Raw genomic sequence first — 26911 nt, 5'->3', positions numbered from 1 at the left:
CGTTAGTTTCAGGGAAGACAGCTGAAACGAGGTGTTCCGCGTTAGTCACGTGATTTGTTGCATAACGCCGTGCTGCGTATATATTACCATCAAGGACGCGGAACCGGCGCTTCTGATTGTTTGTTTGTTGTTCGTGACCGATGCTCCGGTATTATAATCCTTCAGCAAGTTGGAATCCTCACTTCATTGCTTTTCAAGCGGCACCTTCCTTTTCAAAGCAGCATCGTTCGCCGCGTTCCGTTCTCGGACCAAGCGGAGCGTGTCCCGCTCCACTCCTCACATGGAAAGCTTTCAAGCAGCTTCTTTCCGCCACGTTCCTTTCCAGGACAATACAGTCCTTTTTGTCCAACAGGGTATCAGCTGCGGACAATACCTCCAGCCAAGTTCCTGTTGAGAACGTCTCTCCCTACAACACCTCTCTGAACCACAGCCGCCTGTATCTCAGAGTACCAATCACGGGCTTCCACGGCAATTCAGCAGGGAGAACAGCAAGTGTTTATCAACACTCTACCCCACTGATGAGATCCTGTGAGAGTGTTCCACCATTAAGCCATAAGACTATAAGAAAGAACTGTTTACTATTATCATTTAATTACCTTAGTTGAACATTAGTGACTGTACTTCAAGGGCCTTTGTAGGAACTGCCTCCATAGAATGGAAACTTTTCTGTTGCATTGAACATGGGTTACTTTAAATGTGCACGGACTTTGGGACGCTATCCTGGTGTGCACCAACCCAGCTCTAGCGTGACCCCCGTGCCGCTCGGGATAAAATTCCCTACTAACCTTAGCCTTTTCCTAGCTGTTGTTTCAGGATCTTGAATTCTTTTTTCTCTACAGACATGCAGTTCCTTTTCCACAGGTTAGTCTGAAGATATATAATTTGGTATATAATAGTATCCCACTTATGATAAAATACTTATAGTACTTTCTTTTACAGGTTGGTCTGTGTACTCCTTGGCCCTTTCCATTGATAACCCACTCTGTCTGTTCAAACAGAAGACAGATTGCTTTATCAATTGGAAGGTCTGTTATTATTCATCTAACAGTCCATCTTGAATGGAAACCGGGTATAGCAGATTCAACGTGTATCCTTTTCTAGGTCTTATTGACCCTTGTATCCTTTACAATATTCTGATTACCTGATTGTAGACTGTATATGACAACATGTTATTACTGATAAATGACTCCAAACATTATCACCACATTCATCATTTGTTTGCAGCAACATTCTGGATTCGTTGAAGTCCACCTAACACCACCTTAGGCAGGCCTAAATGTAATGCATTGCAGACATCCGGTCAGTTTGAGATGAAGACATCGGCTATATAGATTTTAGGAGCAAAAGCAAAGAAGTCCCAGAGATGTTTTAAGGTTCACAGATGAAAAAAAGAGGAACTTGAGATGTGGGAGATTTGGCACTCTAGGGACAATGCAGAGTCAAGCAAAACCCCTAGGTTCTCGACTTTTTAGGGAGTGGTATGGGTGAAACTGCAAAGAGAAGAGGGTCGGAAATCGGTCATCCTTACAGCAGCATCCTGATCCCAATGAATGCTGGGCCCCAAACTGATCACAGGAGCAGAGCAAATCATCATCTCTGTTTTTTGGACATTACATTTAAGCTTGTTTTGAAACATCCATGAGCTGTGCTGTTCCGAACATGTGTTCACCCTGCTGCCAAGGAGGTCAGCATCTTAACCTACTTGGAAAATCATCTGAGTAACATCTGCGTAAATGTAAAACTTAACCCCTCTTGATCTAATAATGTGTGCTAATGGTCTCATGTAGAGGTGGAATAAAAGGGGGCTGAGGGAAGATCCCTGAGGGACTCTGCAGGACACTGGTTTTAGAGCCGATTCAAAGGGAGAACATACCACCGACTGGGATCTATCTGATAGAAAGGAGGTGAGCCAGTCCAGGGCTCTATTTCTCACCCCATAGCTACTAAGCTGGGAGAGGAGAATGGTGTGGTCAACTGTATCGATGGTGGCCAAAAGATCCAATAAAATTAGGATCCCAGCGCCTCAGAGGTCGACCGTCCATCTCGGGTCATCCACTGTGGACACAACCACCGAATCTGTGCTACATCCAGGTCTAAATCCTGCCTGAGTGGCGTTTAACCACTTTTTTGATTCTGCATGGGTCTGCAGTTGCTCCGCCGCTAGTGATTCCACTAGTTTGCCAGCATATTTTTTTTTATTATTATTTATTTGTTTTTGGTTTTAACAAGAAAACCTTTACAAAAATAGAAAATTACGATGGCAGTTGTTTACCAAATTAAAATACAACTAAAGAATAAAAACAGTGAAGACCACCAGGATAACACAGAAGGACAGATCGACCTCATTTTTCATGCTCACTAATCGACCTATAGTTGCATTTTGCTAAAATGGAACATTTTTCCAAGACCTTTACTATTGCCACGGTGAGCACGATTTCTTGACCAGAAATGAGTCTGTCCCAAAATGAGTCCTGTGTTAAACTCTCCTCTCTGGTTACAAATCTCCCAAGCAGCTGTAATCTTGTGTCCCAAGTGCCTTCGCACTCTAGCAACAAGTGTCTGAGTGATTGTAAGTTTGGTGAGTCACATTGTCTACAGAGCTTTTTTGCTTTATCGCCCTGATTTCTTTGGACCAAGATTTCCCCGATGTAAGCTATATTTAATCTAGTCTGAGAAAATTATTTCTTATGTTTTGTTCTAGGAATTTTTGGAGGTAGCGTGGAATCGTGCCAATTTTTCTCTCTACTTTCAAAAAAAAGTTTGGTGGGTTGAGATTCCTCACTCCATCAATCGTTAGGATCCAGTCACACATTTCGAGTTGTTTTTTAACCTTCATGGGGTTTGAATAAGTGTTTCTGTTGTTAGATCCAGCCTCAGCAGGATACTTCCCACTTTTCCCTCCAGACCAAGAAGTTGTTTCGACTTTGTCGTTTTACGATGTTCATTTACGTCGAAGTAGAGGGTGGTCGCTCTTGCTGTTATTATCTCACGGTAAAGAGATAAGAGTTTCCAACCTGCTCGACAGGCGAGGGAAATCAGGCCCAATTCAAATCTCAGACTGGCTAGAGGGGTACATAATGGGAGATGTAGTGTTGTTTTCCAGCATATGTGAGTAGTGTTATAGGCAGATAGTTCGAGCATCGGGTGGGAGTGAGCATAGGTTTCTTCAACAGAGAGATTGCTGCTGCCCTTCCCTTCAAAGAAGGCAGGACTATGCAGGTGCAAAGGAGCTATGAATACTCTCTTGTACAATAACCCTGCTAGAAGATGTTAACTTTCTCGCAGGGCACGGATCATGTACCAAGCCTGAGGAATGACGTTTAGCCATAGTTTCCAGAAGATGTACTTGATTGACATGAGCAAACAATGTAAAAAAAGTCACCCCCCTACGGAGTGTCCAGTTTTGGCTCCATTTGGTTGGAAGGCATTTGCTCCATCTCCACCCCCACGAAACTCCTCTTGGATTTTACTATTTTATCCATAAATAAATCACTCAATTCCTTACAGAACTTTTGTGAAGGGATCACAAGCTTCTTAACAGCTACAGCCCACAGTGCTCCCAGAACTTGAAAAATTGTCCTGTGCAATGTTTGAGCTTCAGAAGATGCAAGCCGAGTAATAGCTCTGTTTCACCCTAATAATCATTTTCTAATGTGTACAAGGAGCATTTATACTCTGCTTTTGCCTTCGCGTCATAAATTTTCCTCCAAGCTCTCTCTGCTGTTCTTACTTTATGCTGTTCACATGTCAGTGTTCTAGAAAACCATTCCTTCCTTTTCTTGTCTCCTTCCTTTTCTTCAAGGATCCTCGAGCTAATGTCTTTGTAGCCTTAGTATGTTTATCATAGAAGTTATCCAGTAAGTAGACTGGATCTAACGAGCTGGCTGCAGCGTTTGACACCTCAAAATAAAAATTGTCCTAAACTAACTGTGTTGATCTTATCCCAGTTATGGAACTCATTGTCCAACCCACCTCCCTCTACGCACTGCCGATGAGTTAATATGGGCAGTTAGGGTATCACCCCATTACTGTGCAGCAGAAAATTTCAACGCAATTATATGTTGGGGGTGCATTAGGGTGATAAATAAAGTGAGGAGAGCAGGGAGTGGCTGCAGGGGGTCTCTCCCTGCATTTAATTGTGTTACAATGGGCAACGTCTTTGGTATTTTCTATTCGCAGTAATCACATAGATCCGGCAGTTAGTAGTATCCCTATTGTTGATATTCTAAATGTTTTTAAAATAATAAATTAATACATGTCATATTTGGCTGTTTCTGTATGTCTGAAAGTTTTTGTATATCAGGATTTTTCAGTATGATTGCATGCTTCCGGGAGTACCGCACACATCCAAATTCTGAAGTTTCTGCCTGTTTTTTTTCTGCCTGGAATTTTCAGTGTGGTCGTTGTGATGAAGAGAGCCCAAACACTGACTTTGCTCCATGACTCAATGCCTTTGCTAAAAGTCTTGATTAGTTGCACAGAGTTAGGAGTTAGAACAAAGCGCTCTGTGTCAATCAGACATACTAGCATATCATCCAAGGCCATGACAAAGAACGATTTGCATATGGCTGGTGCCCTTGCAGACAGATAAAACATAATGGAATAGAAGGCTGGCCAGAGCGATGATAGAAGTTGGGATTAATTCAAAGCCTTGCATCCATCATTTTTGGTTTTCACGCTGTTTTCCCCTACAGAATTCAATTTCTTGTGTTCCAACTCTTATTTGTTTCACCTATCCACAGCAGTGTCGGCTCTGTCAGTGGCCACAGAAAAAACCTCCAGGAGGACAGTATTAGGGCCTCATTACAAGTCTGACAGTCCGGAAATAAGGGTGCCAGTAGCAACGTACTGGCACCCTTTCCAGACCGCCAGACTACGAGAATACTCTCGGCAGGTCTGACCTACCGGGAGCGGCAGCTCCTGCAGGCATAGTTTTCACAGAAGCACAGGCACCGTCAGCAATGGTGCCTGTGCTTCCATGTCCCCATTCCCGTGGAGTCCTATGGGACTCCACGGGAATGGGATCTTACAGTCCCTGCCCCCTGACATCCCAGGCCATCGGGACTTGTAATATCCAGGATATCAAGTGGCAGAAAGCAGTGTTACGAGGTTGGCGGCTACCCGCCGGTAGCACTGGTGGGTTACCGCCGACCTAGTAATGAGGCCCGTGTCTTTTCCCCAGATGCCCCAGTATCTAGCTAGGTAGTCCGGTGAAATTTCGGTGAAAGGGCGGGTGAATACCAGCCAGGATCTCTCCCTGGCTGCAAGAAACAGAAAACAATTGGTGGTTATAGTACAAAATCCCCTTTCAAAACATGCTTGCCTTTTGTCATTCAATACCCCCAGAAAAAGGGTGTGTCCAATTGATGTATGTCCTTGTATAGATGACGTATCAGAGTACTGTGACGAATCCCAGGATGTCAGTCCCTTTCCATGAGGCCAGGGATGTGAGGCTGCTACCCACTACATGGTACACTCAAAATACATACACTCCTACCTCACTCTCATACCATACACCAAGCCCTATAGCACCCATACCTCCATATACTCCTGTAGGGTAGAAGACATAGCCACCACAGACAGTACTGAGATAAAGAGGAGTAGGGACTACCTACGGGAAGCATGTATAAAAACTGGGACCAAGAAGATCACAAGTAACCCACTTGGAAGTAAAACCACTAATACTGAGATGAGGAGGAGGCGCGAAGCAATGCAGAGTACTCTGCAGAACCAACTTGAGTGATTCAGACAATGGGAGATCAGCCAACAAATAGAGAATAAAAAGTGAAGAAGGACTTGGTCAGCAGTCAGTCTCTCTCTCTCTCTCTCTCTCTCTCTCTGGAGGAATCGCAAGTCAGAAGGACATTCGGCTTGAAGTAGGGGAGACAACGCTGGCTGAATCTTAAGAGTTGCTGCAGAGACGTCCCTAATCTGTCCAACACAGTCCGCAGACCAACGAGAGAACCCAAGGAGCAGGAGCAAGGTGAGAGCAAGTCCCCTGAACTGCCCGGGTATGGAGAAAGCCTCCAGGCGCTCAGCCTCCTTGGCTGCAGAGGCGCCGCAGCATGTGCAGACCCTGCGGGGGAAGACGACCGCAGGGGACCGAACGAAACAGCAGAGGCGCTCCGTGCTCATACCCGAGACCCAACGAGAATTCGGAAGGTACGAGGGTCATTGGGGGAAGGCACAGGAAGCCAGAGAAACAGGTTCTGGGACCAATATGAGAACCAGGAACGCTCAGTAAGCCAGAGAAACGGGGTCTGGGATCCATATGAAGAACAGGAAGACCTAGGAAGCCAGAGCATTAGGGTCTGGGGCCCATATGAGAAACGGGGAGGCCCAGGAAGCCAGAGAAACAGGGTCAGGATCTGTATAAAAAAACAAGAGAGACCCGGGAAGCCCATGAAGAAGTGTCTGGCACCTACTATTCAGAAAGGAGGAAGTCACTGACCTAGGTAGTCAGGTGAAATGACGGTGAAAGGGCGGGTGAATACAGCCAGGCTCTCTCCCTGGCTGCAAGAAACAGAAAATAATTGGCGGATATAGCACAAAATCCCCTTTCTCAAAATGCTTGCCTTCTGTCATTCAACACCCCCAGAACAAGGGTGTGTCCAATTGATGTATGTCCCTGTATAGGTGACGTATCAGAGTACTGTGACGAATCCCAGGATGTCATTCCTGCTTCCCCAGGGGAAGCCACTTTCTATGAGGCCAGGGAGGTGAGGCTGCTACCCACTCCTTCATCACAGTATCTTGCATGTTAGTGAACCAGCCCTGCTACACTACGAAGGCCAAGGGAAGAGCCATATCCCCTGGCATTGTGAATTATGAAAGCCTAGATAGGCCAAGCGAAGAGCCATACCCCCTGGCATTGTGAACGCCTAAGAAAGACAAGGGAAGAGCCATACCCCCTGGAATTGTGAGTTATGAAAGACTGAGAAAGGTTAGGGGAAGAGGCATACCCACTAACTTTGCGATTTTTGCAAGTCAAAGAGAAACCAGGGGAAGGGAGTCTATCCCCCTGGTGTTTGTGAACACTGATAGAAAACCAAGAAAAGGGAGGGTATACTTTTGGTGATCAGGATTCGCGTTGGAACTTTTGCTTTATTTGGGAATAGAGACTTTTTATTTGCTGATCTTGAACTGTGTGTGCTACACTTGAAAAGAACTATAAACTGGGGAAAGGAGTCTCTCCCTCAAGAAATAGCCCTGGCAGACTAATGGCGTGGTATTCCGCTACGCAGAAGACGAGAACCAATCTTCTGCATTAAGAAGACTCACAAGACTTTCTGTTGTTACGTTTAAGCGATGGAAATAGGTTTGACACAGGATGATGTACTTTTGATTTTGGACTTCCTGACACATCCTTAGTTTAAGTTAAGGCAGGGAAACCCCATCTTAGGAAAAGGACCAGATAGGGTTTTTCTTTGTTTTCATTGAAAATCAAAGTCTATAGCTAAGACTATGTCTCTCCTAGGTCAGTCTCCTACTTCCACATCATTACAGTACATAGACCAGAAAACTGCCCAATGGGTGTTTGTGTAACCCAGAAACAACCTGTGCAGTATGCCCCAAGCAAACAGTCTGCACAAGGCAAAAAAATGAATGGACACAGGAGGGCAGGCATTCCCCTATGGAGCAAATCTAGAAATGAGAGTCAAGAAAAAGAGAACTTTATGTGCACGTCAACGGTTAGTAGATGGGAGCCCTTACTGGAATACCCCAGAGCACACTAGCATAAACTTTCAAGGAGATTCTTCGTGTAGGTAGTATTGCAAGCCAAACCCCCAATACAAACGAATAAAGTAACTGTAGCCAAAAAGGTTTAAGGACTCAGAGATTCACACAGTCTTTCCATATGCAACAGATAAAACAGAAATGAAGTTTCACAAATACAGAGCTACGGTCATAGCCAAAAGGCCGAGCAAAGAGCAAAGCCAGGAGGGACAGGTACGGAGCTCATAGGAGCCAGGGACACGTACAATGCGGTTTATAGACTTACAGGGTCATTACAAGTTTCCCAGTATTCCGTCGGACTGGTGCCTGATATCCTGGTATTACTGGGATATTCTAGGTGCCGGCAACGGCAGTAAATCCCAGTTCCATGGAGTCCAGTAGGATTTTCAAGCATTTTCGACGTTCATGCGCGTTTTCTTATTTCTGGGTCTGCTGGGCGCATTGTGCGCACACCACTGGTTGTTGGCATAGTGACGAATTGAGGGAATTCATCCCATTTCCCCAATGGGAGCCCCACTTTGTGAGGCTAGGGATGTGACCCCGCTCCGCAAACACCCTCCGTAGGGGTCGAATCAAGCATGACCTCACCAGAAGAGACTCCCCTCTTGGGGACAAGGACTCTCATTACAATGAGGAACCCCTGATACCTTCAAAGTGATGGCCTATATGGTTTTGTGTAATATAATGGAACAGCGTCAATTCCATAAATATTAGGTGAACTTATGCTATCACAACAGGAAACTAAGACTATTCTTTTAAATCAGTCCCTCCCATGGACTGTGCCTGGGATGTTGAATATGGATGATATGAGTGAGAGACGGCGAGAGAGGGCTAGAAGCCAAAAGAATTTGGAAAGCAGAGAGAACCAGGGGAAACCCCCTGTGCGTAGCACAGCGGACCGAAGCGGGGCTCTCATAGAACACAGAGCCTGCGTAAGTCAGTCGAGCTCCTACGCAGAGCCAAAGATGCTGGAAGTCCAGTGTATGAGAACAGAAGAAATCACAACTCGGTTGGAGAGGGAGTTTGGTGATGGCATGACCACACAGCAAGGGTCATGGGCAGTGCGCCCGCAGAACAGTGCCGAAACCACTGACGGGAGAAAACTACTCCCGACCCGAGACACAGCACAAGCTCAATGTGGAAGACAAGAACGAAATATACGTAAAACAGACGTGAGCCACAGAGCCAAGAAGAACAAGACCTTACCAGTACCTGTGACGTTACCTCTCTAATACAAGGTAATATGGGGAACAGGATTACTGGACAGTGAAGAGGGACTCATAACTCAAACAAAACTCATCCCAATACCAACGGGAAAGGTATTGGAACTCAGCCGAGGAATGAGAACCATGTTCATGAAAGGCAGAGCTACATGAGATACCACAAGTGGGAGAGGAGTAGAGTTGAAAGTTTGTTGTCCTGGTAAAAGCCCAGGCCCCAAAGATAAAAAAGAGAATATAATAAATGAAGACACCTGGGAAAAACAAACACCCAGGAAATGAGGAAGACACATCTCATACATGAAACAGCACTCTGGGAAGTGAGGCTACAACCTAACAAGAAAGAGAGAAGGGACTTATACAAAAGGAAGACATTGCATAAAAGGGGAGAGGAAAACTATAATTCCCCTAGAAGAGTTACAGAACTTAGTCCACAGGATAACACGAGACTATTTGCATATGGATTATAAAAATCAAACGAAACAACATAGAAATCCCTGTGACAAAACACAGTCACCAGGAGAAGGGAGTCATTCTCCTGGCCTTAGTTAGTTATATTAGTGCCAGGGTCAGATAGGCTAGATTTGGACAGTGGATGGACTTGTTTTTGGACATTCATCCTTAATGAAGAGCACCTTAGTAAAATCGGTAGGGAACATCGCATAGATATAGGAGTTAGGCCTCATTTCACTTTAAAATAAATCTCATGCTTAAAATGTCTTCACAGCCTCTGTGTCCTTCTTCTGATCCTTCACAGTATGCTGGTGTGATAACGTCGCCACAGGCCCGACCTTGTGGGATTTGTAGTGACTCCATAATGACCGTTGCTGCAGCCTCCCCAAAAGGCACCAATGTGCGTAGACGAAGTGCGATTGCCAATGTGGCCGCCTTACTAACAGATGCATATGCGCAGGATGGCCCTGATTTCCAACTGCAGGCAGCATCCATGTGTTCTGGATGGGGAGCGAGTGAGGAACAAAACTGGAGTGATGAGTGGCAAGGATCCCTCATGCCCAAAACCAGTGCCCCAACCCACTAACTAATCACAAACTGGGTAGTGGGTGGCAACCCCATGGACAAAACCCCTAGGTGAGGACAGTGGGAGAGGAATATAAATCATGACGCTAGACTCCTAAGTTATTAGCAATACCACAGGTGAGACCCCTCTTGCCCAACAAACACTGAAGTAATATAATTTATTTGACAGGAGACAGCTATGGCTCACAAGTGGTGGGTCAATGAGCAGTTTAAAGGACAATTCAGCCTGTGTTGTGCACTACATATATGATCAATACGTTTTGATATCTATGGGGCAAACATTGTAGTGATCTGGGGAAGCCTGGCTACGCAACCAGCTTTTCTGGTTGTTCCATTTTTCAGGATTCCGACTATGCATTCTCCCATTGCATCTTCAGTTTTGCACAGCATACAACGTGTCTGTTCAGGAGTGCCAACCTTTTTCAGTGTTGGTGTTTCAGTCTTAACGCTCTAAGACTGTGCTGGAGGTGACATCACAAAAATGGTTTATTGGCCCCTACAAAAGTAAGGATAGGGGGAAATGAGTCACAGCAGGCATGACATGTGTCTAGGCTTCAAATGTGTCCCTTTTTAGAATGGATATAAACATGTTTTCTGCCCTCCATCCTCTCAGTCCCAACTACAGAATGAGTCTGAAGTAAGGAAAGCTAAACTAAAGCATTACCCACTGAAAGTGCACAATTAATTTTATGAAAAATATGCAGAAACGAAGATTTCAAGTTGTGATGGATAAGGGATGGGGTGTTTTTTAAGTTCTAATGGTTAGCTCGCCGCATTCTGTATTACTGGCCAACCGTTGTAGTTTTATTTTCCCGCTATAAACACAGGACTACCCTACCAGAATGCAATGTAATTGGAGCCTAAAAGTCAGAAATGGCTGAGCATCTTAGATGGGCTAACACAGGGGGGCTTTAATCGCTCTTTTGGGTTGCAAGTGTGTGATGCCATAACCTTGTCTTAGTCATTGTTTGATACGGTCTCCATCTTATTGATACGTTTGATGAGAATACAAGTTGCATTCCCGAAAAAAATAAGCATGAATTAGGTTACAGAAAACTGATGGTTCTCGGTTTAGGGAAAGCGTTTACTTTTTAACAGAGTTTATCTATTAGAGCGGGTGGGATACAGGAGTAGCAAAACAAACTCAGAATCTTCCATGGAGGATCACTTTTATACACTTGCAAGAAGTCCACTTGAGCAAATATCATTGTGCTTCGCTGTGAAAATGTCACAATGAGGTGTAAATGGCCCTTCGTCCTACCAGCTGTCTGGAACGATAAAGTTATTGCTGGCCGCTGAAAATCTGGCTAAAAGTGCAGCCCCTATTTGTGGCCTTCGTCACTGGAAGGAACCCGGACTCCCTCTCATTTTTCTACGGGGTAGTGTGGTAAAAACCAGCTGCAACCACGTAATCAGCGCCACTGTAATAATCGAGCTGAGACTAGGGCCAGGCAATGCTTGGGCCAGCCTAGGTCAACGGGTGAGCTCTGTCTCAACGCAAGCTTCGAAGTAGGCTAGAGCTTGACTAAATCATCCAGGCATAATTCAACTCTGGCTCTTAGGCAAGATAAGTTGACTTCCTTGAGCTACGTTACTGGCATAAACATTGTTCGTGTTTTACATGCATAAACGAGCAAAGACCTTTCTGCGACAACACTCAGAGAGCAAAACATCAAAGTCAATCGGAAACGGGGGTCGAGCAAGAACAACTGGCCTTTGCCGCTCTGTCTTCTAGCCCTCTGGATAAGGGAGCAAGATACTTGTTTTGTATGGAGCTCTGAAGTCATACTCATTTCACTTCATTAATGGTAAATAGCACACTTATACAGGTCCTTCACAGGTGCCAGCGTAGCTAACTAGAGGCATGGGGCAGGGAAACCGCCCCAGCCTACTGCACTGATAATAGCACAAAAGCCTCATGAGAGACTTGTGGCACAATGAAAAGAACTTGGGTAGGGGAACAAAAAAGTAAATGTTACCATATTTGTATTTTTCTCTCAAGGTACATGTCTTTTACCCTGCCCCTTTGCCTCCCCACCATTGAGAACACGAACACTTGAAATAATCGTTTTTCGCGTCAAGCAGCAAAGCTGCAGCCTACGCATGCGCCTTCATGCAACAAGAGAAGCCCAACGTGGCTTTCAAATGGAATTACACAGCAAACGCTGCATATGTGATTGTGAGTAAAGAGTCCTACAAATCTGAACCCCGGCAAGCAAATAATGCAAGTGCTATCACGTCAGATTAACTAAAATAGAAATCACAATGTAAAGGGGTGAGTTGAAGAGTGCGTGGTCTCCAACTAATAGCAAATGCTTGCAACATGGACAGGTACAGCCGTCAGGGAAATACAAGCAGAATGCCACTAAGCTCCAAAGTCCCATGGAGCTGAAAATTAACAAGCCTGAAACTCATATTTCTTCCATTCATTCTTCCTGTAGTCCAACGTGGAAAGGAATCCTTCCGGTTATAGTCAACTAGAGCCCCACAGAAAGCAGTAATAAAATGCTCCGAGACCACTCCTCCTGCAGGGTCCTTCACTCCTCCTAAAGGGAACACATTGTTCTTCACACAGACTCTTAATTTAAAATAGTTATTTCGCAATGCAGATCCCTCAGTCAGTGTTGGATGAAGTATGGGAGAGACCCTATTCTATGTGCAGTTGCAGCTCCTATGGAGAGTTAATGATTGGTAATTACCTGGCTTTTCAATCTGCTTGATTTCAAAATTAAATGAATCACAAAGTTAATCCTTAACTGTGGAATGCTGACTGATAACTGGTCCATCATATGTGCCTGTAGGAAGCAGAAAAATGTATTTGCTTTTTTGTGGCACTTTAAATTTCTTTCACACCATGCACAGGAGCAACACGTTGCAAGCCTGTGTCCAACAAGATTACACGCAGGTGGCTTTATCGCACAAGCTCTTCTGTCTTTCACCTTGAAAGTAGAATAACCCACACAGCAGTTTACAGCAATCTAAAGTTGTCACAATCAGGTGTGAAATACATCCTGCAGACCTGGCTTTTAGTTTCATTTCATACTGCATTTATTTATTCATTGTGCATTTGTAAGACGCTTGTATATCAAGTAAATAAATTGTGTTTCAAAGCGCCCACAGGGCAACATGGGAATGAAAGGCAAATATAACAATGAAAGAGAGAGGCGGTCCTGCTAGACCGTGTGAGCATTCAGAACGTGCAAGTGCAGAGATCTGTGCTACTCGTAAACCTGCATTTATAATATGCTCAGTCTACAAGTACTGCACAAGAATGCAAAGTGACGGGCTAAAAGAAATCACAGCTGTGGAGTAAGACGTGTAAACTTGGATGGGCGCTGTTTCATCACCATCTGCTTCTCTCTAGTGATGAGAAGCGTGGGCTTTTTAATTTTAATAAGCAGCAGTTATGTTATGTTTCTTCACGGGCAGATTGCTTTGGTGCTGCAAAACATGGGCATATTAAGGTATCACAACACATACGTATATGGGTATGTGCGACATTAGTAAATGGGAGTACTTCATGAAAGCGTTAAGGATATTAATGAGCAATCAGGTGATGCAATGAGTGATCATTTTGGAGTTGTCCACTAAGCCCCTCGAAAATCGGTAGCTGTTTAGCAGCCTCTCACAAATGTTACTTCTGTGATACATAAAATATCCCTTTCAAGATTTACACACTCATAGTTTTTCTGGCCCTGTTGGCATTTGGTTACTAGAGCCAAGCTAGACACCCAGGCTCAGCCCTTTCCACAATTTCTCAGGATTTCCCACCTCTACGCGGTATGCCTTACATAACATATTCAAGATGGAGTCAGCAATATGCTGCTGCCATATATGCAGCCTCCCCATCTTTCTCCTTTCCCCCCTGCACCCACACCCCTCAAATAAGACGCTCCTGTGCACCCAGGATCTTTGACCGCATCTATCCCTGTTGCCTACTGCATAATTCCTCTTACTCACCTCCTATCACTCTTTCACTTGGCTTCTGGAATGCACAATCTCACAGCAACAAATGTTCCTACATCATTGACCACTTTGCCTCTTATCACCCTCAACTTTCACTTCTTGCTATCACAAAACCCTGGATCTCCCCTCACGACTCTGCTGCACTAGCAGCTTGCCACACAGGATCTTCTACCTTCTTCCACTCTTCCAGACATGTTGGTGAAGGGCGGCATTGTGGGGGTCCTTACCAATCGGCCCCCCAACAGTGCCCCTCCCTGTGGTATCAACTCTTCCTCTTTTAAATATTCCACTGTTCAACTCTACTCCTCTCACTGTTCTGGCTCTCTATTGACCCCTCCTGGTCCTCTGAACTCTTTCTTCACTTATCTGACCCTTCGCCTTGAGTCACTTCCTACCGACATCCCAATTGTCATGCTGGGGGACTGTAACCTTTCCAAACCCTCTGCAGCGACCTGACTTGAACTTAATCACCCTTAGCTGACCACTCCCTCTACTCCCTCCACGACCAGCCTATCCACTCTGGTGGGAAGGAACTATCTTGGCCTCGTCTATCTCTGTAAGCCACTCTCCTGCTCTGACTTCTCCATTGATCCTTCTCTCTCTGATCACTCCATTGTTCACTTTAGCATCCCGGTCCCTACACTTTCTATCCCTGATCTCCCATCTTCAATGACGAAGAGAAAATTCTGGCAGGACTCCCTTACCCCTTACCTTTATGATGTGATGGCCTCTCTCCTGTCTTTTTCCATATTCCTGCCTCTTCCATTGGCCATGCTTTCTCTGACTTTCACCATACACTTATGACTCCATTTGACCAACACTTTCTTGTTTACCCATTCACACATTTACAAGCCTGTCCTCAGCCTTGGATCACCAATGAAATTCAGACCCTCAAAACAAACATGCGCCATGACCTACAATGCTGGTGCAAATTACAGACACCTCTCCTAGTCCTAGCCTACACAAATTCATGTGCTGTCCTAACTTCTGCACTGGACTCTTGCCAAATCCTCCTAATTCACAAACCTAATCTCCTCCCTTCGCAAACACACCTACAAACTTTCATCTACTCCTCAATCTTTGCTCTCACCTCCCAAGCCAATATGCATCACCTCCTCCCTTTCTGCTAATGACTCATTCATTTTCCTCTAAACTCTCTAAAATGTGTGACACTCTCACACCCCTGCTCTCTCTCTCCCAAACCCTCCTTCTGTCCACCACCTCTTCCCTGCTTGACTACTTCTCCCCTACTTCTCCTGTTGAATTAGCACCCATGCTTCGCAGTGGCAACCCATTTTGCGCTCCTATCAACCCTTTTGCTCCCCAAATGGTCAAAGTCTTAGTTGCAATCCCTTGCCCCATCTCTCCGAGCTCTTTAACCTCTCTCGCTCTGCTAGACTCTCTCCAGCCTCCTTCAAATCTATAACTGTCTTCAATACCTTCAATACCCCTATTGAAGAAACCCTGTGCTGACCCAAACGTCCCTGCAAGCTATCAACCAGTTTCTCTCCTTCCCCATTATTCAAAAGTCCTTGAGTGGGGGGGGTCTTCAACCGGGTCACTAAGTATCATGAAGACAGTGGTCTTGGAGATCCACTTCAATATTGCTTCCGTAGGAAACACTCCATGAGACAGCATGCATACATGTCTCCAACATTCTCTTTAATGCTCAACACTTCAAATTCTCTTCTATACTCATACTTTTGGACCTTTCTTCCACTTTTGACACAGTCGAACACTCCTCTCTCCTCTTAACTCTCAGGACATTGGGTTTTTGCCCGGACCACCTCCTACCTGGAAGGTCGATCCCCCAATGATCAGTCAATGGACCGCAGCTCTTTACCCTCTATACCTCTGCCCTAGGAAGACTTTTTCTTTGGCTTTCATTATCACCTTTTTACTGACGACACTCAATATTTGTCTTCTTGCCCTCCTTTACCCTAACCATCATGGAAAAGATTATGAACCATGCAGGTGTGGATAGAAAATAAAGATGTATTTGAGAAGGACGCTGTGGTGCACAGCCCAACCAGAGCGCCTCCAACAGTCAAGGTAAGAACTCTGCGTTGCAATCCCAACTCACAACATAACAAGGTAAGTTTTCCATGGAACCACTGAGTGAAGTAAGAGTATTTTATGTCCCATTTTTTAAAGTTTGGAGTAAAATGATTTTTTAGGGAGTAAAAATGTAAGTCCCATTTGGAATGGGAATATTTTTTTAAGCGAGTAAAAATATGTCTTAACTAAAATAGCAATGTTCTGTGATAAATATTTCTTTACACTAAGTTATTCATGCACATTAAAAGACACATGTGTAGCTCTTCAGATCAAGCAGTAAGCCTAGAAGACTTTGTTCCCGAGACACTAAGTGTACTAATGGTTCAAGCATATTCATGGCAATGTGTGGATGAAAAGAGGGGACAGCCTTCCATGTGTCGTTTCCAATTTTTAGTGGGAGCATTTTTACTCCCTATTTTTATTTTTTGGGAGTATGTGTCTATTTTTAGGGAGTAAAAGTGGCTGATACACCGTTTATCTGTAGAGCTGCAACTACTATAACACGTCTCCCTCCTGAACGCACATACACAGCAACAAAGACAACCAAAAGGGCTAGATAAAAGAAGTAAAAGTAGCATATACAACATGGAATAACCAGAACAAAAGATGAAAACGGAAATTGCAAATCAACCCCTGTCCCACACCTAATCCCTCAAGTTAGCAATTGGCATCCTGGGCCTCGATACACCACACGACCCAGGGTCACACGACTCTGAACCCCCATTGAGTCACACGCAGCGTCAGCATGAATGGGATTATCGCCAGCTGCTTAAGGGGACACTGGAATCACACGCTCATGGATATCCCTACCACGCACATACCACACTCACATTCCCTCCAGGTTTTTCCCCTTCCTCTTGGGAACTGGAACTTTCATCATCAGACCAACAAATTGACCAACCCGAATCATCACCCGAACACAAAACATATCCTCCTGCACCACAATCCCCTTCTTGTCACACTGTGAGCAATCATCTAAGGCCGTCCCCTCTTTAAACACCACCTGCGGGGACATGAACAGGATGCCACCCTTGGGTACATATCTAGGATTTTCCATCTAAGTCGGAAACTTGTTGTCTCGCTGCAACCTCATCACATTCTGACAAACACACACTCTCTCCAGTACTTCACTCATGTTGATCTCTGTGAGCACCCCCACTTAGTGCAGCCATCCTAAGCTTTGAACTCGCCTTTCTCCCTCTCATGAGCTCAAACGGGGGAACGTCCAGTCGAAAAAGATAGGATGCGCCAGTGCGCCATCAACACTTCGAGACCACACTCTGCCAACAGAACCCGTTAGCCACAGCCAACTGCACTGCCCCTTAAATAAATCTATTCATCCTTTCTACCAGACCGATTATATAGCGCAGTCCTATCATATCTGATGGCAAAATCTGCTAAAAATTCCTACATGCGATGAGACACAAACTGAAGACCATTATCTGGAACTATGCTTGCGGGTACACCTTCTCTGTCAACAAAACGTTTGTAAAAATTAAATGATTTTCTCTGTGGTCACAAATTCCATTGCCGTAGTATCAACCTAACGCAATGTGTAATCAACTAAAACTACAACAAACCTCAAATCGCCACCAAGGGCGTCCATAGACCCCATAATGTCCAGAGACAGTTTTGACCACCTGGAACCTCCACTGGATACACCGGTTGTGGATGCAGCACCGTGCTTTTACAACTGATGGCGCACGCTGTGCAATCTTTTACCCTGACTTCCACCTACCTATCCATTTCTGGCCACCAATACAACTTGTGCAGCCTCCTCTTAGTCAAAGAGCACCTCTGGTGGTCCTCATGTGCCAGATCCACCAGCTTTGCTCTCAGACTGACAGGGGGCACCAGTCTGTCACCTCTCTTCACCCCCACAGGCAATCTGCTAATTTATTTAGGACGTGCATGTAACTCTTCCTCTTTACTCTGGAAATCATGGCACTTCAACCGTTCTGCAGACATGCTATGATCTATGTCAACTCCACATCTTTAGCGCACTCCTCCTCCCACTCACTCTTCTCCACTGCCATCGCCTCATCAACCCTACCGCATGCCAGAATAGGCAACCGAGAAAGACAATCTGCAACATTTTTAGATCCCGGGATGTACTCCACCCAAAAATTTGTATTCCTGTAGATCCATTGTCCACCTTGTTTTTCTGGGATACACGGATCCTAAACCCTTGGCAGTCAACCCATATGTGAGGAGCGTCTGATCCGTCCTTATGACGTATCGAACACCCCACAGAAATATTCTAAACATTTTTGATGCCCAAGATGCCTCCAAAGCCTCCTTTTCGATTGATGCATACTACTTCTCAGCATCACTAAGTGTCCTAGAGTGAATGCAATGGGTCGATACACCGCCCTTGCCACTACGCTAGAACTGCCTGCAACCCAATTACATTGAAATCAACTGTAAGAAGAGTCTTACACTTGGGTTCAAATGAACACAAAGACAGTGCATTGTCTACATCCTCCTTCAAATGCTCAAACTCTAATTGACAGTGAGGTGTGCACTCAAACTTGGTATTCTTCTTGAGAAGAGCACACATACTGACCGTCGTATCTGCATACAAAGGGATGAATTTGAAATAATATTGATTCAATCCCAAGACCGACCTGGGCTGCTCTTTACTCTAAGGAGCAGGCAGGCAAACATTTTGTTTCTGTTTTGTCCCTGGTCTATGTCCTAATAGTAATACACCATGATAAATTGGCTCACCCCTGGTCTAAAAGGATGACTTTAGAGACCATTCTGGGGTCATCTGATGATCATAGAACTACACTAGAAGTCATTCCCACATCATCAGATGTCATCAGCAAATATCTCAGAATGGTGGTTGATGATTTGGGGATGAGTTTAGGATGACTTAATGAATATGCTAACATCATCCCCATTTTAGAAAACTCTTTGTTCCTGATGCTTTTAGGATGAGCTACTGATCACTTCAAGAGATTGCACGTTTGTCCCTGATGATTTGGGGATGTTTCTGGGATGACCTGCTGATTACTTCAAGAGCATTGCCATGAAACATGTTTGTTCTTGATGATTTGGGGATGACTTACTGATTACTTCAGAACATCAGAGTTTGTAGGATGATATGCGGACCAATACAGATTGTCATTCTGCTTTTGCTTAGTGGCACTTATGCTGAATGATCCCCCTCCGTGGCAAGGGTAAAGCTTGAGACTGTCTTGGGCCAAAGTGGAAGCCAGAGGCCTAAACATAGCATGCACCCATGAGAATCGTTTGCCATCCCAGTCAAAAGAAGGCACCCATCACCCTCACAATCCCCAATGTGGCATGGATAAAGCCTGAGACTATGTTGGGCCAAAGTGGAAGAAAGAGCCTAAACATAGCATGCACCCACTGGGTGAGAATCCTTTGCCATCCCAGTCAAAAGCAGGAACCCAGGACCCTCACAATCAATACATTTCCATGCTGACTTGTTAGGTAACAATTGGTGTAGTCCCACTGTGTGAGACTACACAACACTTATCTGCTTGGTATTGGGTAAGCCCACCTTTTGGTATAGGTCTGAACTACACAGGTTAGCAGCGTGACTGAGCAGCCAGGCCTATCTCAAGAGGGATAACTATGAGCTGTAGAGTTGTACAAATTAAATCTGTAAATACAAGTAGCCAAGTAACACTTACACTCAAGGTTTCTGTTATAAATAGTTGTTTATTTAATTAACATCAATTTTTAAATAAGCGTTCTTTAGAAAGGCAATTCATGTAACGATGTAAATATACTGTAAAATTACTTTTCAGAATCAGAGCAAGTTAGTGGATAATCTTTGGATATGCTTCATGCACAATTGCTACACCCTGGGGTGACTTCAATCACAAGGACAGTAATGGCATTTATGTATCACACTAGGTTGCAGAAAGGAAAGGTTTAAGGAAGGAAAAAGGTTAAACAGGTTCTCAGTATATGTGAGGACAACTAAATCTTCCAATGAAATCTAGACAAGTCTTTCCCAGCAGTAACAGTCTAAAACAAGTTACTACCTATGAGGGACAAACCATATCAAAGTCAGTGGGCTAGAAGAGTCTGCAGGGAGCCAGGACAGCCAAAGTCAATTTGAAACAGTCTTTGGAGCGGAGGTACTTCTTAGAATCAAAAGGCTTGCACAAAGTTAGAGAGTTTGTTAGAAAATCACTTGTAGGGTCACAAGCGGTGAAAACAGAGTTGCAATCAACTCTAAAAGTAAGCCACTGCAACTCCCAACTGAGAAAAGCAAGGATACAAGACAGTGAGGTAAGTACCCTAAGTCTAAACAGTACCTCTGGTTTGAAGAAGAGCGGTCCAGCTAGATTCTGTCTTGCTAAATCGGTGCAGACCCTGTGTTCCTGAGTCTCAGTTGTGGGGACAAGAGGGAGGACATCTGTAGGGCTCCTGCGGTGGTACTTCGGAGGTCATTGGCAGCTACAAGCTCTTTTCGGTTCAGCGGCACTTTGTGGTTTCAGCGCTTAGTAAACAGCACTGTTGCGGATCTCTGGTACCGGTTGGGCTTCCTTCACTCCTTGGGTCTGGTGAGGGGACTCCAGCTCTGGTCGTCCTGCTTCTGGAGGGTCCTTAGGAGACTACTGGAGCTTCTAGCCAGATTTCAGACGTTTCACTCGACTACGGATTAGTCGACCCCTGGAACTTGGTTCCTGCAGCAATGAATAAGTACAGCCAGACAGGGAAGATAGTCCAGTGGAGTTGGTCTCTGGGTTAGTTGGTCCCACTAACCCAAGGGGAGAAGTCATCCATTCCGAAGCTTCTCTCTCTGAAAAGGGAGTTTCAGCACAGCAGCAGGGCTTCACCAGGCAACTCAAAGGTCCAGGAGGATGCAGCAAGCTTTGTTCACGGTTTCTTCGCCGGGTGTTTCTCCCAGTGGTCGACTCTGCCTCTAGTCCCAAAACCCTCGCTTTTTAAGCAGGTTTCTTCCATTCATGCACAGCCTAGGCTGTCAATGACACATCAGGGTCGCTGTCCTGAAAGGACAGCCAGCCATTCAGGAATGGTTGCATTCAGGCATTCCTAGAGACAAAGGACAGGGGAGTTTCGGGACCCTCCCTCACATCCTGTCCTTCCAGACACACTGGAAACAGAGGCAGACCTCAGGGCTGAAGTGCGCCAAAGGCAAGACAAACAAAGGGCTCCAATCTGTTCGACGCACATAATAAAACTAAGAAAGGCCTCACAAACAGAAAAAGGCAAAAAAAGAAGATGGGCCATTTTTATAAAATGGTCACCCCTGGGTGCTATACTGCAGCTGAGGGTTCAGCCGGCTGTAGAAAAGCACAAAGGTAGGAAAAATTAAACCACTACCACTAGCCATTTAAAAGTAGGGAGGGCAACATACAAATGTTAAATGAGAATGTAGGATAAGGGGCTACTAGGTAACCCCCCAGCACTCCACTTAAAATGGTGTGTGCTGGACCCACAAAGAGAAAAGGTAAGTAAAGTCAATTTCACGTTACTATTCTTGGGAACAGTAGTTTACACAAGAAAAGGTATTTTAAACCTTATGAGAAATCTAAAGGATTTCTCAGTGATACTGCACTGAAGGTGCTGTGTGTCACCATACAAAAAGTAGATGAATATGGAGTTTGTCAGACTCCCAAAACAGTGAAAACACATAATCCAAAGGTCAAAACACATGAGGCAGTGGGAAAAGGGTCTCACTCACTCCATGGTTAAAATGAAAAAGTCCTACAGTCCAGCAAAAGAGCTCGGGGTCTCTAATGTTGAAAGAAATTAGCACAGAAATGAGAATTCTCCCCAACATGACTGCACCAATATATGGCAGTATTCACATGTACTCCTTCAAACATTATTCACGTTTGCTTTGCGCAAAATCCAATAATCAACAACCATAATGAAAAGTACCTCCAGGATAAAAATAAAACAAAAGAAAAGGATCCAAAAAAGAAAGAAGCAATAAACAAACGGAATCACAAAGTCCCATCAACCGAGGTCTCAACTACCCACAACCTACCAAATACAAGCAACAGCAAACCACAAACAGAAAAGACTAAACCCAAAAGACCATGAAAAACACCAATTGAAAGAGGATGCCCACTAAGAACACAACCCACGCATCATGCCTTGCCACAAGAAAGACAAAGAAGTCAGAAAAGACAACAGAAATAATAAGAAATCCCAAACCACTCGGGAAGCACGGACCAGCATGATCCCACAACCCCAAAAAACTCGACAAACATATGAGATGGCCCAAGGAGACATGCAAATAACAGAGCAAAGACAGACTACAATGCTCGCTACCTGTCCACATACGACAACGTGGTAAACAAAAACAGCACAGCAACAACGAACCGACAGCCAACAAGCTTCACAAATACAGACCCAACCAGGACACAAATGAATGACAACTAATAAACCATCACAACCCGGTCTCCACAATGGACAATACCCTAACCAGAACAAGGAACACATCGGAAACCATCACACTCACTCTACACCCCCTATATCACCAAGACTGGAAAAACAGAGAGGTAGCTACCCTATTTCCCACCCAGAAGCGAACCAACCCAACCATAAACCTTATCGGTCTACTCGACAAAGAGACTGACCAACAAAGAACCATCCCACCCAAAAGACTCAACAGGGAAAAACACACCTGGAACGGAAACCCAACCAACAATAATACTAACAACAACACAAAATGTAAATCCAGCAAACTAAACTGCAGCTTCCTCAACATTAGATCCATGCCAAACCACTCAACAGAAATCAATTACCTCCTAAGCGAAAGAGGCACAGACGTGCTCTTCCTTACTGAAACCTGGCTATCAGACAACTATAAAGCCATCGAGAACGAAGCAATACCCGACAATTATAAATTAATACACGCCAACAGCGAAAACTGAAGAGGAGGTGGAATCGCAATTATACACAAAAACCGCGCCTGAGCATCTTGAATCATCACAACCAACGCAGAACACTATGAACCCCTCCTAATTAAGATAGAACTCAACGACCAATCCAACATAGTATTCCTACTGATCTACAAACCATCTTCTTACAACCCCAACTTTGCAACAAAACTAGCGGACGAGGCCCCCATGCTATCAACCCACCACGACAACCAAGGTGAAAGAGATCCCACTGATACAAACATAGATACAACAAAAGACACACTCAACAATTGGATCACAAAGGTCATTGACCAATTAACACCAGCTAAAACATTGAAAGCAACACCCAAAAAACTGGCAGCAAAATGGTTCACAGGACTGAAAAAACCCCCAAAAAAACCCTGCAAAATGGAAACAAAATGGAGAGAACAATACACCAGACAAGACTAAATAAAATACCAAAGACAACTCAAAATGTACAATGCAACAGTCCTCAAAGCAAAAAAAAAAAAAAGAAAAAAAAAATGACTACGCCACAAGAATCGGCAAACAATTCACAGAAAGAACTACATCACCCCTACACACTTTGTGAGAGACACTTACACCAGAGCAGGGTCTGTGTAGTAGCTGCACAGTGGTTACTGCCTCTGCTGGCTTATATATGTAGACACTTACACCAGAGCAGGGTGTGTGTAGTAGCTGCACAGCAGTTACTGCCTCTGCAGGCATTATCCTGCGCAGGTATAATTATATATGTAGTCACTTACACCAGAGCAGGCTCTGTGTAGTAGCAGCACAGCAGTTACTGCGTCTGCGGGCATTAGTCTGCGCAGGTATTATTATATATGTAGTCACTTACACCAGAGCAGGGTCTGTGTAGCAGCTGTACAGCAGTTACTGTCTGTGCAAGCATTAGCCGGCGCAGGTATATGCATTGCTTAAAGTGGGCCGGGGCCTGCCGGGGTCGGGCCCCGGCAGTCTCCAAAAAGTGGGACTGAACCGGGGCCCTGCCGGGGCCCCCGTCCTACAGCAACATTGGCGGGAATCGCGGGATGCATTATCCCGATGCGCCTGCAATGAAGTCAGGCAAGCTGACAGAAGTGGCAGCCAGCCACAGCGACGCTGTGACTGGCTGCCACTTTCAGTCATAGTAACTGCCTCTGGTGACCCCGCGCGCGCGCGAGAGGTCGCCAGAGGCAGTTACTGACTTACTATCCCTTTGTTTCCCCAGGTCGCCGAGGCGTCTTTAACCCTCGGCGAACCTGGGGATTCCACGACATATTTCGAGGTTTATAAAAGATGGCTTTGAAAGTACACATTTCAAGCCATCTTTTATAAAGCTTTGCGGACTGACAATTTTGTCCGTAGTCAAAGCTTTATAAAAGATGGCTTGAATTGTGTACTTTCAAAGCCATCTTTTATAAACCCGAAATGTTTAAAAAAGATGACCTGAAAACTAGTCAAACCGTAGGGTATGCACACAAATATATATAAATGTTATATATTTGTGTGCGTACCTTACTATGGTTTGTGTACTTTGCAAGCCATCTTTTATAAACGTAGAAATATGTTACATATTTCTATGTTTAGAAAAGATGGCTTGCATAGTACACAAACCATAGTAAGGTACCACACAAATATATAACCTTTATATATATTTGTGTGTATACCCGCGGATTTGCGTACTTTGTAGGCCACGCCCCTCCCACAAGCCACACCCTCAAATGAGGGCCCCACCCTCGATTTCTTACCCCACTTAAAGCCCTGGGTATATATATATATATATATATATATATATATATATATATATATATATATATATATAGTCACTTACACCAGAGCAGGGTGTGTGTAGTAGCTGCACAGCAGTTACTGCGTCTGCGAGCATTAGCCGACGCAGGTATTATATATAGTCACTTACACCAGAGCAGGGTGTGTGTAGTAGCTGCACAGCAGGTACTTCCTCTGCGAGCATTGCAGAGCCTGAACCGTACCGTAAAAGAGGTTCGGAGCAGCTAGTGTGTCTATAATACCAACAACAGGCTGCCCCGTGTAATTTCAAAACCAGATGTTTAGAACCTCACGTACTTACAATATTTAATGTCAACAAGTGATAAGTACAATACAAGGAATTACAGCTTCAACGTGCATTCCTAGAGGTTGTAAAAGGGCTCCTCTTAACATTATAACAACAAAGGGGTGAGAACGTCTATGTTGATGGCTGCTAAAAGAATTGCATATAAAATTCACTAAAAGAGCTGGATCGCATGCACTCACCTGATGCTGCCTGGAAACGGGACATGCGCGTTTTGTAAAGGGTAGTGTCTAGTTCCCGGAGAAACGGACCATAGCAACGCCCCGCCCCACTTTATCACGTGGGTTTCGACTTCCACTCCATCACGTGGGCTGCTCTGCATCACCTGGGTTTAAACGTTTACTTCGTCATATTTTTTTCACGAGAGCAGAGGCAAGGCGTTGCGGGAGCGATGCCTCCGTTGCAAAGAACATTTGGTCTAGTTGGTTGTTATTTGGTTTCTGGTAAGTCTTAAAGTTATCTCTTGTTGATTGTTACTTTAATGCAGAGCGGCAATATTGGGGAGGGGGTATTTCAGTGTATTTTGGTGGTTTGTAATGTGTGCATCATGGGTGAGGTTTACTTGAGGTACAGGCGGATTCAGTTTTTTTCTCGTTATTTCAGTGTTTTTTGAGGATATGTAATGTGCATCGCAGGGGTGAGGCAATATTGGGGAGGGGGTATTTCTGCGTATTTTGGTGGTTTTGTAATGTGTGCAGCAGGGGTGAGGTTTACTTAAAGTACAGGCAGATTCAGTTCGTTTTGGGGTTTTCTCCTGCAGATGTGCGATTTGTCCGTGGGAGATGTGTTTTATGGAGTGGGGCTGGACACAGTGCGTTCCTCCCGTCCCAGGGTTTTTCGCTTTACCGGTGAACAGTACAGCGAGCGGGTCGTTATCCTTCCCGCTGCAGGGGGAAGGAAGGGGTTGGAGAATTGGTATGTGCAGCAGATGGGGGGGGGGGGGAAGAGATATGTGTCTTATGCAGACAGACGCATATGGTTACGAATTTCCAGCATTTCAGTTCTTTATTTCTCCTGCATGGGGGGCGATTTGGCATTCCCCGGGGAGGGGGCTTTTCATTTGCCCCTTTGCAATGTGTGGAAGAGAAGGCTAAACGGAGGCCTTGTATTGCTTTCATTATCAATCACACATTTAAAGTCCCTATGACACCCGATAACATTGTGTGTTTGTTTTAAAGTTTGCATATACTTTCTGAAATGCCTTTACAGCGTAAAGACTTGTTTCTGTTGCGTCGTCGTGACGTTTTCACGTGGGGCGTCTACGTGCTTAGGTTGAGGATTCCGGAGGAAGGCGTGGTCCACGCCGTGCACGGGCAGGTATTTATTTTTTATTGCGCATTTATAGTGCGCTTATTCATCTCAGGGAAGCGCCAGGTATATTTGATATTTTTATTTACATCGAGCTCATACACAGGTGTTTCACAGCGCGGCAACGGTGGAACAAAACGCTGATGGATTTGTTTTTTCCTATTTTGATTTTAGTTGCACCAACAGCGGATGTTGGTGCCTTCTTGGCTGGTATCCTCATCCCCGGCTCCACCCACCCCCAAACAGAAGTGGTTTATGGCCGTGCCGCACACGCTGAGGGAATTTAATGGCAGTTTCGGCTGCCGCCATCTTCACCCTTATCCAGTGGTGGAAATGAGAACAATTTGGTGGGGGGGGGTCCCACAAGGGCCGGGGTGGGGGCGCAGGTGAAGGGGGCGGTGCCCAAAGAAGCGGGGTTGGTGGGGCGGAGCTGGCAGTTCACCTCCGCTCAAAGGAAATGTCCAAAATAATAGTTTAAAACGGCGCTGCTTCTTTTCCAAACTATACCCATGGCACTGGTGATGTTACTTCACTATGCTAATAGTTTTGACCAGTGTTGCTGAGTAAATATTATTTAGAATGCACAATTTGCATCCCATTTTATAAAA

The 26911-nt window shown here is 44.9% G+C and overlaps 2 protein-coding genes across 17 annotated transcripts in view; one reads left to right on the top strand and one right to left on the bottom strand.

The window, feature by feature from the left end:
* CCDC148 (coiled-coil domain containing 148) overlaps positions 1 to 25273 on the bottom strand; it is a 1950480-nt gene extending 1925207 nt beyond the window's left edge. For 3 of the 5 annotated variants that reach the window (XM_069616397.1, XM_069616394.1, XM_069616398.1), the window contains exon 1: positions 25178 to 25273. The gene's annotated coding sequence lies outside the window, so the exon portion shown is untranslated. The remainder of the gene's footprint in view (positions 1 to 25177) is intronic. The other 2 variants (XM_069616395.1, XM_069616399.1) reach the window with 2 other exon arrangements.
* Positions 25274 to 25287: 14 nt separating this feature from the next.
* PKP4 (plakophilin 4) overlaps positions 25288 to 26911 on the top strand; it is a 1672883-nt gene continuing 1671259 nt past the window's right edge. For 8 of the 12 annotated variants that reach the window (XM_069616385.1, XM_069616390.1, XM_069616392.1 and 5 more), the window contains exon 1: positions 25288 to 25438. The gene's annotated coding sequence lies outside the window, so the exon portion shown is untranslated. The remainder of the gene's footprint in view (positions 25439 to 26911) is intronic. The other 4 variants (XM_069616393.1, XM_069616391.1, XM_069616388.1 and 1 more) reach the window with 1 other exon arrangement.

The sequence above is a fragment of the Ambystoma mexicanum genome, chromosome 9 (assembly GCF_040938575.1).
Source record: "Ambystoma mexicanum isolate Mex_15411 chromosome 9, UKY_AmexF1_1, whole genome shotgun sequence".
In the NCBI taxonomy this organism is placed as follows: domain Eukaryota; kingdom Metazoa; phylum Chordata; class Amphibia; order Caudata; family Ambystomatidae; genus Ambystoma; species Ambystoma mexicanum.
Note: the sequence above shows the minus strand (reverse complement) of the source record. Positions and strands in the feature narration are given on the sequence as shown.